This window comes from Rana temporaria, chromosome 12 (genome assembly GCF_905171775.1).
Source record: "Rana temporaria chromosome 12, aRanTem1.1, whole genome shotgun sequence".
In the NCBI taxonomy this organism is placed as follows: domain Eukaryota; kingdom Metazoa; phylum Chordata; class Amphibia; order Anura; family Ranidae; genus Rana; species Rana temporaria.
This window is the reverse complement of record NC_053500.1, coordinates 136,099,419-136,110,435: the sequence shown is the minus strand read 5'-3', so window position 1 is coordinate 136,110,435 and position 11,017 is coordinate 136,099,419.

Genomic DNA, 11,017 nt, shown 5'->3' with positions numbered 1-11,017 from the left:
CTCACCACTGGACCATGAGGTCCCTGCATTTCAATGGCCTCCACACTCGCCACATCTCATCCAATAGAGCACCTTTGGGATGTGGTGGAATGGGAGATTGGCATCATGGATGTGAAGCCGACAAAGCTGCAGCAACTGTGTGATGCTATCATGTCACTTTGGACCAAAATCTCTGATGAATGATTCCAACACGAAGAATGAAGGCAGTTCTAATGGTCAGAAGGGGGTCCAACCTGATACTATCAAGGAGTTCCTAAAACAGTGGCCGGTGAGTGTATATTGGAATGTTTATTAAAGCGGAGTTCCGGCCACAATTTCACTTTTTAAATATAAATACCCCTGTAATACACAAGCTTAATGTATTCTAGTAAAGTTAGTCTGTAAACTAAGGTCAGTTTTGTTAGGTTGTTACAGCATTTAGACACTTTATAAAATAGAAATTGACTGGGGCCATCTTAAGTGTGGGCATCATGAAGCCAGACTGTATGACTTCCTGGATTTCAGCCTTGCAGATCTCGCACATGCTGCACAAGCAGTGTCAGATCAGGTTTCAGCACCTGTGCTGTCCAAGTCACATGATTCTTTGAGACTGGGGAGTGCACAGACTCCTGGAAAGTTACACCCACTACATTCTCAGGAGTCTGTGTGGTGTAGGTTAGGAAGCATTAAGCACCTAGGTGCAGGAAGTGGGAAGATTAACTATTCTGCCTAGCAACAACACTTTGAAGGCATCTAAAAAAAAAAAAAAAATTTGTAAAGGACTAATGACATTTTTTTAAAACTACTGATGTAATGTTATATTTATGGGTGGAACTCCACTTTAATTGTTTTTATACTACTAATGGTGATCCACAACTTGTAATGTGAGTGTGATAGTGCGGCGGGCATTCTGCTGGCGGGGGGGGCGGGGGGCTAACTGCCACTGATATAACCAGTGACACTAATGCAGTGATCGGTGCTAAAAATATTCACTGTACTAATGACACTGGATGGAAAGGCCTCTAACATCCAGGGCGATCAAGGGGTTAAATGTGTGCCTAACCATATGTAATGTGTGCTGTTTTTACTAAGCAATGTGCTGGTTTGTATTCCCTGCTTAGCAGGGAGAAAAAAAAAATATGCACACCGCTGCTGTCTGTAGGGAGCCCTGTGTTGTTTACCTACACAGGGCTCTCTTCTGTCATTCGCTCAGCGGTTTCTGGCCATAAATCATTAGCTGGGACCCGCTGATTGGCCTGTGCTGCAGCAAATTACTGTGGTGGACATGTCCCCTAGCCTGACATATTGAATCGTATACATGTGTGTGGTTTGGCACAGCAGGGTTGCCCTGCCGCAGTATAAGTGCAGTGGGCTGTCCCGAAGCGGTTTATAATCTGCTCACACGCAGTTACAACTGAGGACACATGACAGCTGTCCAACAGTGTCCCTGCGGACCACAGTCCTCCATCAGTTATTATTTCTGTATTGTATTACCTTAATGAAGCTAAATGTCTTGGCTGTCCAAATTCCCCCACCCTGTAAGGTCTCTACTGTTCCCAGCATTCGTTAATCTCTTTTTCATTATGATGTTATTTATACTGTATGACAGGGTTTGACAAATTAGCTTGGAATCTAGGAGCCAGCTAAAAAAGTTAGGAGCCAGAAAGCGTGCCCCGTCCCGCCAAGCTTGCGCGCGGAAGCGAACACATACCCGAGTAGCGCCCGCATATGTAAACGGTATTCAAACCACACGTGAGGCATCGCTGCAATCGTTGGAGCGAGAGCAATAATTCTAGCCCTAGACCTCCTCTAACTCAAAACATGCAACCTATAGAATTTATTAAACGTCGCCTATTCCACGAGCGGACGCAATTTTAAAGCGTGACATGTTGGGTATTCATTTACTCGGCGTAACATTATCTTAAACAATATAATTTTTTTATTTTTTTAAAAGTGTATTTTTTCCCCAAAAAAGTGCGCTTGTAAAACCGCTGCATAAATACGGTGTGACAAAGTATTGCAACGATCGCCATTTTATTCTCTAGGGTGTTACAATAAAAAAATATAATGTTTGGGGGGTTCCAATTAGAGGGAAGGGAGATCTCGGTGAAAACGGTAAAGAAAACACATTAGAACTGCTGTTTTACTTGTAATGCCAACAGCCACCACCAGATGGTGCAAGGTCACAGAAGTAAGCTTGGGCCTTCACAAGTCTGCAAAGCTGCGGCCTCAATTACCGGCCGCCGGCGGGAGGTGGGGGCGCACGGAGACACAGGATCCTGTGCCTCCGTGCGGCCACGACAGACGGTAATTACGTCCGCGGCCTTGTAGGCCGCAAAGCCGCGGCCTCAATTACCGGGGGGCACCAGGTCACAATTTCTTATCGCAATTGCGACTGGGCGCCCGGGTATTGTCGAACCCTGCTGTATGACTAAAACTTAATTTTTAGGAACAAATCACAGTAAGCTGCCACTGGGCAGTCTTGCCACCAGGATTCTGCCTAGGACTGCTCTTGCCTGGAATGAACACCTCTTCTGGGGATTCCTCGGTGCTGGATGGAAGACTTGGCTGTAAGAAGGTTTGAGAATGTGTTTTCAATTTCATTCTGCCACTGAGCCAAGACAGAGAGCACATTACACATCAAGACCCCCTTAGCCCTGGATACTCTCCATTCTTCAGTTGGCTGATACATTTCAGCAATTCTCACTCACGGGCTCATTTACCTTTTAAAGAGCAATGCAACACTGTAAGAGCAAGAATTGCCCATGCCAATGAAGAAATCCCAATCATCACAGCCCATCTAGTATCTATCTGAAACATTCACAGTGCCTAAAGATAATCGGTTCACTGATATGTACAATACCCAAGGTGAAATGGTTGCAGTGGCACATGCAGAGCCCCTCTAGCTCCCTTCTTGCCTCCTCCAGGACTTTCCAGAACCTCTCCCATCCTCTGGAACTCCCTACCAGTATGTCCGATCAGCCCCTACCATTGTCCGCCTTTAGGGACGCCTATACCACCTCCACCTAAGAATCTGTACTTGAGTCAGCTCCATCTGTGCAGCTATTACCTTTTGTACCGCCTCTCTTTAGATAGTAAGCTCCATGAGCAGGGCCCTCCTCTTCCTTCTGTATTAAGCTGTGTTGTAATTGTACTGTCCCCCTTTATATTGATGTGCAAACTGATGACGCTATATAAATCCTGTAACTTAATAATTTTAAGTGATATTTCTTCACAATTGTCTTTTGAATTTGCTCCAGCAGATTTGGATCAGGATCTCGTTGGCTATGAAGCAGGACCTATGGTGGTTGATGCCTCCAGTGGAAATACAGTTAGGTCCATACATATTTGGACATATGCACAATTTTAGTTTTTTTCAGTTATTTACCAAAACATATCCAAGCTATAGTTATATAATGGATATGGGCTGAAAGTGCACACGCTCAGGTTTAATTTGAGGGTATGTACATCCAAATCGGAGGAAGAGTTTAGGAATTACAGCTCTTAATATCCACCCCCCCCTTTTTCAAGGAACCAAAAGTAATTGGACAATTAAATCAAAAGCTGTTTCATGGCCAAGTGTGGACTATTCCTTCATTATTTCTTCATCCGTTAAACAGGTAAAAGGTCTGGAGTTGATTCTGAGGCCCCGTACACACGACCGAGCTTCTCGGCAGAATTCAGCCAGAAACTCGATCGGAGCTGGATTCTGCCAAGAAACTCGGTCGTGTGTACACTTTTCACCGAGGAAGCCGACGAGGAGCTCGTCGGGCCAAATAGAGAACATGTTCTCCATTTCCTCGTTGTTCAATGAGGAAAGTTGGCCCGCCGAGATCCTCGGCGGCTTCAACACAGAACTCGATGTGTTTGGCACGTCGAGTTCCTCGGACGTGTGTACGGGGGCTGAGTGTGGTATTTGGAATCTATTGCTGTGAACCTACATTATGCGTTCAAAGGAGCTGTCCATGCAAGTAAAACAGGTCATTGTATGGCTTCAAAAATTAAACATCCATCAGAGAGATAGCGGCAACATTGGGAGTGGCCAAATCAACAGTTTGGTACATTCTGAGGAAAGAGCAACGCACTCAAGGGGTTCCTTACCCATGAAATGGATACAGCGCTCAGAGGCGATTCAGTTCGCATGTGTTGCGCTTTACAAGTCACTCACTCACTGGTGAGCTCAGCAACATAAAAAGGCCTCGACGTCAACGGAAGACAACGGTGGTGGATGATCGCAGGATCCTCTCTATGGTAAGGAAAAACCCATTCACAACATCCAGACAAGTGAAGGACACTCTCCAGGAGGTGGGCGTATCATTGTCATAGTGTACAATCAAGAGAAGACTTCACCAGAGCAAATACAGAGGGTTCACCACAAGGTGCAAACCATTCATAAACCTGAAGAATAGAAAAGCCAGATTAGACTCTGACAAAAAACATCGAAAAAAAACAGACTAGTTCTAGAAAAGCATTCTTTGTACGGATGAAATTAAGAATAATCTGTGCCAGAATGACGGGAAGAAAAAAGTTTGGAGAAGGTTTGGAACAGCTCATGATCCAAAGCATACAAGTTCATTTGTAAAACATGGTGGAGCTTGCAGTGTGATGGCATTGGCATGCATGGCTTCTGGTAGCACTGGGTCATTGGTGTTTATTGATGATGTGGCAGAAGCAGCCGAATGAATTCTACAGTGTTAAAAGATATACTGTCAGCCCAGATTTACAGCCAATTGGACGGGGCTTCACCGTACAGATGGACAATGATCCAAAACCACACTGAAAAAGCAACCCAGGAGCTTTTGAAGGAAAAGAAGTGGAATATTCTGCAATGGCCGAGTCAATCACCTGATCTCAACCCAATTGAGCATTTCACTTGCTGAAGGCAAAACTAAAGGCAGAAAGGCTCAAAAAACAAAGAACTGAAGATAGCTGCAGTTAGAGCCTGGCAAAGCATCAGAAAGGACGACACCCAGTCTTTGGTAATGTCCATGGGTTCCAGACTTTAGGCAATCGTTGCCAGTAAAGTATTCTCGATGAAATATTAAAAATGAATGTTTTATGATTATATTCATTTTTCCAATTACATTTTGAGCCCCTAAAAATGAAGGGTGCTTCTCTTGTTTGTTCTCTTGTGCTGTGTTTAAAAATGGTTGCAGTTCCAAAAATGTGTGTTCAATCCTTTGAATTGAAGCTGAAAGTCTGCACTTCAAATTAATTTGGATTGTTTGGTTTTAATTTTATTCTGGCGGCATACAGAGCCAAAAGTATGAAAATTGTGTCGGTGTCCAAATATATAGGGACCTAACTGTGTGTCACTTACTTTGGCCAATGTCTTGGCTACCTCTGACAATATTTGTTGGTCTCCAAACTTTCTGGAGAAAGGGCCAGTTTATGTCCTTCAGACTTTAGGGGGGGGGGGGGCGGGGAGACTGTGCCCAGTGGGTGTAAACATTGCCCGATCTGTGGTATTAAGGGGAGGAATATCTGGTGTGAGTGGAAGGAATAGTGCCCAAGTGTTGGTGGCAGGAATAGTGCCCAAGTGTTGGTGGCAGGAATTATGCCCAATTGTTGGTGTTGGTGGCAGGAATTATGCCCAATTGTTGGTGGCAGGAATTATGCCCAATTGTTGGTGGCAGGAATTATGCCCAATTGTTGGTGGCAGGAATTATGCCCAATTGTTGGTGGCAGGAATAATGTCTCAGTAAAGAGCCGCGGTTTGAAGACAACTGGTCTACATGGATGGGGTGCACACTGCCACAAGAAGATGATGTAAGTTCGATGGCCTATTAGTATCGGAAACAGTGTCCAATGTTCTGGAAATTTAGGGCAGTCGGTGTCCTCTATATATCTCAGAGAAAAGGCAAAGTTACAGATCGACAAAGGCGATACCCATAGCTAGATTCACAAAGAGTTAAGCCGGCGTATCGGTAGATACGACGTCGTAACTCGGAATCTAAGCCGTCGTACATTTAAGTGTATTCTCAAATTGAGTTACACTTAAATGTAGCTAAGAGACGACAGCCTGCGCCGACGTATCTTAGCTGTCTAGTTCCGCCGGCCGCTAGGGGCGTGAACGCTGATTTACACCTAGAATGCGTAAATCAGCGAGATACGCCAATTCACGAACGTACGCTTGCCCGTCGCAGTAAAGATACGCCGTTTACGTAAGGCGTTTTCAGGCGTAAAGTTAGTCGAACAAATAGCTGGCCTTGCCAATGTTAAGTATGGACGTCGTTCCCGCGTCGATTTTTGAAAATTTTACGTCGTTTGCGTAAGTCGTCCGTGAATGGGGCTGGACGTCATTTACGTTCACGTCGAAACCAATACGTGCTTGCGGCGTACTTTACAGCAATGCACACTGGGATATGTCCACGGACGGCGCATGCGTCAATCACGTCAGGTCACGAATCATTTACATAAAACACTCCCCCCTGTTCCTCATTTGAATTAGGCGCGCTTAGGCCGGCCCATTTACGCTACGCCGCCGTAATTTAGGAGGCAAGTGCTTTGTGAATACACCACTTTCCTCTCTGACTTACGGCGGCGTATCGTATATGCGATACGCCGGATCAAAATTAAGCCAGTCTTTCTGAATCTGGCTACCAGTCTTTCTTTGGAAACTGAATCCCATAATAATCTGGGCTTATCACCGCCTATATAACAGCAGTGTGTATGCCAGAGATCCGGATCGTGGAGGAAGGCCACCTTTCTAGACAATTCTCCTGGAAGTTATTGTGAGTCTGACTCCTAAGAAATGATGGGGATCCCAAAGGGGATTTGTTTTCTTCCAGCATAAACCGCAAAATGCCTTTTTTTTTTTTTTTTTTTTTTTTTATTATTTTTTTGCCGACGAGCAGCACCAACAGATGCACAGATCTCCCTGATGTCTCCTTTGCCTTGCGCACATGTTCCCTATAGTCCCATTAATAAGTTTTTTTTTTTAAAGGCAACAAAACAAGATCGGTTATCGCAATAATTTCATTTAGGCTACATAGGCCTCTCCCTTTTAAAGTGGAGGTACACCAAAATCCTATAAAAAAAAAAGAAAAAAAAAATGTTTACTTGCCAGAAATGGCGGTTGCTATGTAGACATTCCTAATCTGCCTCTTCCCATACCGCGGCCGGTCTTCTTCCTTGTCCTCCCCGCATTGTTTTCTGGGGAATGGGGCGCGCTGCCTTCTGGAAACTCTGTGTATCCCAGAAAGCACCCGCCCATTCACAAAAGCGCTGCGAGTCTCGCGCATGTGCAGTAGAAAACGGGCAGTGAAGCCGCAAGGCTCCACTGCCTGTTTCCCTCAGTAAGGATGGCGGCGCCTGGAGCTGCCTCGGGGGGGGGGGGGGGCCCCTACATCGCGAGTGCCTAGGACAGGTAAGTGTCCTTATTAAAAGTCAGCTACAGTGTTTTCTGCTGACTTTAAAAAAAAAAATGCTCTAATGTTGAAAGTGGAACACTGCTTATTTGTAACGGTTATGCTGCTAGAATTAAAAATAAATAAATAGGAAATTACCGTATTTATCGGGCTATAACGCGCACCCCCGAACTTGAAGGAAAATTCCTGCAAAAAAAAAAATACTTAGTTTGGATGCCCCTCCTCGGTGTCTTGCCCGTCGTCCATCGCGTCCTGCCCGTCGTCCATCTGCGGCCTCGTCCGGTCCGGCGTCCTTCTGTGGCCATCGTGGTGTCCTCCCCGTCGATCCCCGCTTCCCGCTCTGTGTTCGAACCACTGCGCTGACATATACCGAGCGGATTACACTCGGGTATAGTCGGGCGCGCTCGGCTCCTTTCGCGTAAAGGACTACAGGACGTGACCGCGAGAGGAGCCGAGCCTGCCCGACTATACCCGAGTGTACTCCGCTCGGTATATGTCAGCGCAGTGGTTCGAACACAGCGCGGGTATCGGCGTATATCGCGCACCCACGATTGTGCCCTGATTTTCAGGGCAAAAAAGTGCGCGATATACGTCGATAAATACGGTATATCATGTTTACTTGTTTGAAACTTATTTTTTTTCTTTACATTGCTTTAGTTACTTCCTGGTTGCCCGCTTAGGCAAATTATGTCATATATTCCTGGAGTCTTCAGGTGAGGGTCGGGGGGCTTCTCAGCTCAAGCATGCAGGAGAATGTGCTTGACTAAGGGCAGATGGATTCCAGGAAGTAAATGCTACATCAGGGGTCGGCAACCTGTGGCACTCCAGCTGTTGCAGAACTACAATTGTAAGTGCCAAACTGCCAACCCCATCATGCCTCTGGGAGTAATTGTAACTGCCAACCTTGCAATGCCTCATGGGAAATGTAGTTCCACAACAGCTGGAGCACCGAAGGTTGCCTACCCCTGTGCTACATGAATCATTTGGCCTTACTAAAGATGGCAACAGCCAGAAATGATAGGGGTTGTTTTTCAAAGTGATTTCTCAACAAAATAAACCAGAGACACTTGGATGGGTGGGGGAGTTTGCGTTTGAATATTACATTTATGAAATGGTGTTTCTGTTCAGATACAGTGATGATCCTCTTGAATATCTGACCCCCCAGGGGCCAGTACTTCATTCATGTGCAGCCAACTGAGTGAAAAACGTATATAGCGCAACACATCCGAATCGCCTCGGGGCGCTTGGTATCGATTTCCTCCTACACGTTGCCTTCACAATAGGTGGGTTTTGAGTTTTCTTCTGAAAGCCTCGAGATTCACTTCCGTTCGGATGCTGGTTGGTAAAGCGTTCCACAGTCTAGGTCCTTGGACTGCAAGTGGCATGGCTGCTGAAAGGAAATAGCGAACACGTTTTCGATATTCGGGTAAGTTGGTTCCAGAGCAGTGAGTGCTAACAGACCTACATGAGAATTTGGGCAAGGTTCAGCAAACAAGCCAGGAAAGACATCTTTGTCTAAATCTTGAGATTTATAATGTGTTGGACTACTTCCAGAAGGGTTAGATAAAGACTTTAGTCCCAGCTCCCTGAAGACCCCAATTTCCACCATATCCGCATTCGCTAACGCATGGAGGTCAAAGCACGATCTAGTTGGCATGTTTACAGTGGATGTAAAAAGTCTACACACCCCTGTTAAAATGTCAGGTTTCTGTGATGTAAAAAAAATGAGACAAATATAAATAATTTCTGAACTTTTTCCACCTTTAATGCAACAGTTTTGCTCCCAGACTCCTCCTTGGTTCATTACTTTTGATTTTAACAAATGTCAGAAAAAGATTTGGACTTTAACCTCTTGACCACTGGGCACTTAAACCCCCTTCCTAACCAGACCAATTTTCAGTTTTCGGTGCTCTCACAATTTGAACGACAATTACTCAGTCATACAACATTGTGCCCATCTGAAATTTTTGTCCTTTTTTCCCCACAGATAGAGCTTTCTTTTGGTGGTATTTGATCGCCTCTGGGTTTTTTATTTTTTGCGCTAAAAAAGAAAAAACACTGACAATTCTGTAAAAAAAAAAAAAAAATCTTGTTTCTGTCATATTAGCGGGTATTGCGGAGTATGGGGGGGGGGGTTATTGCAGAGTATGGGGGGGGGGTTATTGCAGAGTATGGGGGGGTTATTGCAGCGTATGGGGGGGGGGCTATTGCAGAGTATGGGGGGTATTGCAGAGTATGGGGGGTTATTTCAGAGTATTGATGGTAATGCAGAGTATTGCGCAGGGAGGGATGGCTGGATCTGTGACTGCATTTGTCACAGATCCAGCCACAGCAGCTGCTGCTGCCTCTGCTCTCCCCCCTCTCCTCTCTGTACCGATTGGTACAGAGAGGAGAGGGTGGAACCGGCGTCATTACATGACGCTGGTTTTTTTACAAGTGATCGCTCCGTCATTTGACGGAGCAATCACGTGGTAAACCGCCGCTATCAGCGGCGATTTACCGCGATCTGTGATGCGCCGGGTCTTCTAGACCCGGCGCTCACAGATGATTCTGGGAGCGCGCCCCAGGGAAGGATTCTGAGAGGACGTCCTCCCAGAATAACTCCACCGCGCTGTAGATGTCTTTTGTCTATGGCGCGGTGGGGAAGAGGTTAAGTAGTTTAAACTTCCTGCATTTACACACAGATTTGATCTAAGCAGGAAGTTAGTTACAATGTTTCATGTTGTTACAAACTTGGCAGACTGCCCGGATTTTTTCTTTACACACATGCACAGAAGTTTATCCCTTTGATCTAAGAACAAAGCATTAGTTACAATGTTTCCTGTTAAAAACTTGTCAAGGCTTCAGAACTTGAAAAAGCCTTTACAAAGTCCAACATGCAGACTTTATTCTTTCCTACATCCCTAACCTTAAGTCAGGCTAGGTGCTGCCCTGGCATACCTGCAAAGGTAGAGTCCATGTGAAATACAGAGTTCATCAGTGGCATACACCAGCAGCTGGTGTCTTTGGGGTGAACCTCAAGTTCTGAGGACACTTACATCACAGCAGTGGTAAGTGACATTCTTCTGCTTCTCAAAAGCTGGCTCTTGGTACTGGACCACTGTCCCTCTTTTATAACACAGGATCAGTGGGTTGGACCCAGAGGAAAACCAAAGAACTGGGAAAGTGTTATCCCTTACCACACCCCATATCTAGGACGGCACCTAACTCGCTATTTCAACCCCGCTTACATGCGCCTTTCCTAGGGCCCTTTGGATTACATTTGTGTGACCTATAAAATTATTCCTTTCCCTCCCTATTTGGTAGTCCAGGAATCACATCTGGGGAGCACAAGGCTGACATGGGGGGGAGGGGGGTATGAGGTGCTCCTCGGCTGATAGGTATGAGGTGCTCCTCGGCTGACCGGTATGTGGTGCTCCCAGCTGACCTTGGGAGGGTGGGACTCAAGGTTGATATGAGGCTGACCTTCGAGGAGGGGGGGGGGGTCTTGGAGTAAAGAGCACAGGATTATTACGGAGGGTGCATTGAGCAGACCTGAGTGCTCTGGGCTGACCTGGAGGGGTACGTTGGGGTGAAATGAGGGGTACACCGAGCTGACATAGATGGAGCACAGACTGAAATGAGGGGTTCATGGGGTACTCTGAGCTGACCTGGTGGAGGAGCACAGA